The 3,574-nt window shown below is 46.2% G+C and overlaps 1 protein-coding gene across 2 annotated transcripts in view; it reads left to right on the top strand.

Moving 5' to 3' along the window:
* Nucleotides 1-3,574, top strand: part of LOC113207348 (serine/threonine-protein kinase SIK3) — a 72,228-nt gene that overhangs the window by 43,092 nt on the left and 25,562 nt on the right. The window lies entirely within an intron of this gene.

Genomic DNA, 3,574 nt, shown 5'->3' with positions numbered 1-3,574 from the left:
CCCCCCCCCAAACCGCTCCCTTCTTCCCTTGCCCCACTTTCTCTGGCCCGACTGCCCCTCCTCCCCACGTGTTTCGCTTTTGCTGTTTCTCTTTTAAACGTGTACTACAACTACACTGATAAACACTGGTAAATCGAGAGTAAGTGTCCGTAACGTCAAAATTCGTTACAAGAGTAGCGTTCCTGGGTACTTGAACCAATTAGTCGTAACTCGACCAAGGCTCGTTCTCAGAAAGGCGACCACGGCGTTTGTGTTGATACCGTCCAACCGTTATAACTGCGAAACCAATGTGTCATCCAGCTAAACTCGTGAGGCCGACGTCAACAAGTGTGAGACTTTTTATCCTCACTAAAAAATTGTTTGCGAACTCACAGACTTATGTCTGTGACTTCTTATGTCAGTGTCGGATGACACATTGGGCTTTAGCACTATTAAAAGCTTACAGTGAATTTCACCTTAAGCTACAGTGAAAGCCTGCAGCACCGTAGCTTACTGTGACTTTCACTGTAAGCTACGGTGAATTTCACTGTAAGCTACAGTGAATCTCAGCGTAAGCTACGGTGAATCTCACCGTAAGCTACGGTGCTGCAGGCTTTCACTGTGGCTTACGGTGAAAATCACTGTAAGCTTTTAACAGTGAGGGGCCGGATGGTCTCACGCGTTTGGTTGAAGGACTCTCCAGTTTTAAGCTGTCTACTATTGGACAAGCTGGGCTCACAGCTTTAACTGTCTGAGCCCAGTTATGCACATAGAAGTCCGGTGCAAGTTACAATAATTGTCCCTAGACATTTAGAGTGTGTGCACCTTAAGACATATCAAGTGTTATACTGTCGGGGCATCAGTATGCAACGCACGCTGTGAGGTTTCTTTCCATGATCGAAACAATATAAAAGAAATTATTTATGTGAATTAATTTATACGGCTACGACAACGTGTCGCGCGGCCAGGATACTATGTAGAGGAAGTGATAAATTGATCAGTCGGGGGAGAAAAAGAATTAAAAGAAACAGTTTGCTTGGCGGTTTTTTTTATGCGTACGCTGAGCACGTCGCCTTGCACTGGTCAACGATCTGTACTCGGCAGCAGCAGCAGCATCTCGGCTGTAGCGGGGCGGGGCGGGGTGCGGCCGCGGTGCCCTTGTCTGGCTAGCAAGGACATTACCCCCTCCTGTCTCTCCCTCCTTCCGCTTCAACTTCCCTCTCCCCTTTCACGTGCCCATGCCGAACCCCGCGCGCACACCGGCCGCCCAACCCGCCACAACCAATCTGTTTGTGTGTCGCCGGCATGCTTGTTAGCTTCGGGGTTGTCTCTACTAGGGTAGCCGGGCCGGGACGCGACCGGCAGTCTACGCAAGAAGATACTATGCCCCCCTCCCTTGCCCCCTGTTTCCTATTGCTCTCGCTCCCTCTCACTCGCTCCCTCTCACTCGCTCCAGCAGTCTGTGGGTTTGGCTTCACTGAAACAATAAAGTGTTCAACTGGCGTGCCGATGTAAGTGCTCAACACTATATGTTGCACACTATAAAGCGTTTGGCTGGATATTTGAAAACAATAAAGTGGTTAACAGTAAAGTTGAACACTTAAAAGTGTTCGACATCAGGGTTGGCTATGAAGCTTTGGACGATTTAAAGTGTGCAACATAGTGTTGAGCACTTACTTGCATCTCACACTAGTTGAACACTTTATTTATCAGTGTACTCTCTCCATCAGTAATCGGTAATAAAGCGCCATGGCCGCTAGGACCCAAAAGACTGCTGTGTCGTAGCCCTGACACACGGTACACTACTCTCAGCCCCAGCCCGTTATATCACTGTGTAAAATACCGTCGTAAATTTACAAATAAATTGTAAAGTCGAATTATTATGTAAGTTGTCAATTTACGAGAGCACTTTTTTTACTCGCCAATGGATTTGAAGTCGATACGTACTGCATGTATTTTTACGATTACAAATTGTAATTTTACAATTTGCGTCAAGAAAAGTTTTTCCTGTAAACCTACCTACTTTTTTCACAGTGTAGACGACTTGAATGCAGGCGACAACTTCCTGCAGCTCAAGCAGTGCTGAAAATTGCTATTATTACAAAATTGTATGTATGCATTAATTAATTATCATTACAGTCTATTATGTACGGTTCAGTACTGTAATTGCTCAGTATTGTTATGTCTACGAATTGACAATTTTGTCCCTAGCTTAGACGTTGCGGGCGTGTCCTTGTGCACCTCTAGATCAGATGCAAATTTGTCTCTAGATTGCAGAAAAGATAATGCATTTGTACCTAGTCCAGGTGTCGTAGGTGGAACTTGTGCCCCTTTAAATCCAAATTTGTATCTGTCGAAAAATTGCACAAGGACGCAGTCGTATCTACGTACAACAAAAATCTCCCTCCCCATTTATAGTGTAATTATATAAATTTTCTAAGAAACAAGCAGAGGCAGCTCTTTCTAGAAAGTGTTTGGAAGTGTGTACAAGCAAGCACTAAAGCAAGTGTTCAACTTCATCATGCAAGTGTTCAACTCGGTAGCTGTTGGTAGATGTGCACTTGGAACGTTCCAACTTTTCTCCTTATAGCTTACTGTGAGGGAAGCAACTTGTGCACGGCGCACGCTCCCATGATAAATGATACACACGAAATATGAGCCGCAAGGAATGGGGTTTATGGACATCATATTTGCATTCTTCTGGCGGAGACCAAGAATTTGACGGAAAAGGCCACAAATGTTATTATCCCTTTGAAGTTGGCGGAAGTGTTGAACCATGGTTGCATGGGATGCACCCCACTAACGCATTAAATGCGGGGGTTGGCCGCGGGCTGTGCCACAACACCTGCGAGCGAACCCGGCCAGCTTGCTGCAATCTGCAAAACCTAGTGGAGTGTGAGATAGCGATAGGAACTGACCATGAGAGCGGCGGGGGAGGGAAGGGGGCGATGCACTTGTGCTATCTGCCCGGACACCCCAGACCGGCTGCCGCTGCTGCTGTCGCCGATGCCAGCTCACGTGGTTCACATCCCTCTCCTCGGCCCGCCAGCGAGAGAGTTGTATATTTTATTTTATTAACTTTACAATCACAACTGTTTTCCAACATCAGCTACGCCAAAAAACATGAGAATACTTTTTAAAAATCCAGAGATGCGCTTGCACCACACCAGTACGGAAGTAAAAGCAACTCTCTTATACAATAGTTTTATGCACCGTACCTTCATACAAGTGCGGATGATGTTTGGTATACCTGAGGCCTTAATTATATTATTTGTTAACATGTAGTTTTGTTTCATTTTGTAGGTTTTTGTTGAAACACATTTTTATTACATTATGGCTGTCTGCTCGGTTCAGTGACAATAAAAAAATCTCAAATCCCTCCCCTCCTCGACTCCAGGTCACTATAGTTACTAGTGACCCGATATCTATCTCCCTGTCACGCGTACGTGCGAGCCGGGTTCATCCTCACCGTGCTCGGACCCCTCCTCTGCCCCCTCTCCCCCTCTTCAGCTTGACCCGGAATTCAAGTCGGATTCGAATAAGTGATTATGTACCCCTGCGAGCCCGAGAGCGGTTCGCAGCCAGCAAGGGTGTG

Source organism: Frankliniella occidentalis, unplaced genomic scaffold, assembly GCF_000697945.3.
Source record: "Frankliniella occidentalis isolate FOCC.00 unplaced genomic scaffold, Focc_3.1 Scaffold11, whole genome shotgun sequence".
Taxonomy (NCBI): domain Eukaryota; kingdom Metazoa; phylum Arthropoda; class Insecta; order Thysanoptera; family Thripidae; genus Frankliniella; species Frankliniella occidentalis.
The sequence above is the reverse complement of the archived record's forward strand: the minus strand, read 5'-3'. Positions and strand labels throughout refer to the sequence as shown.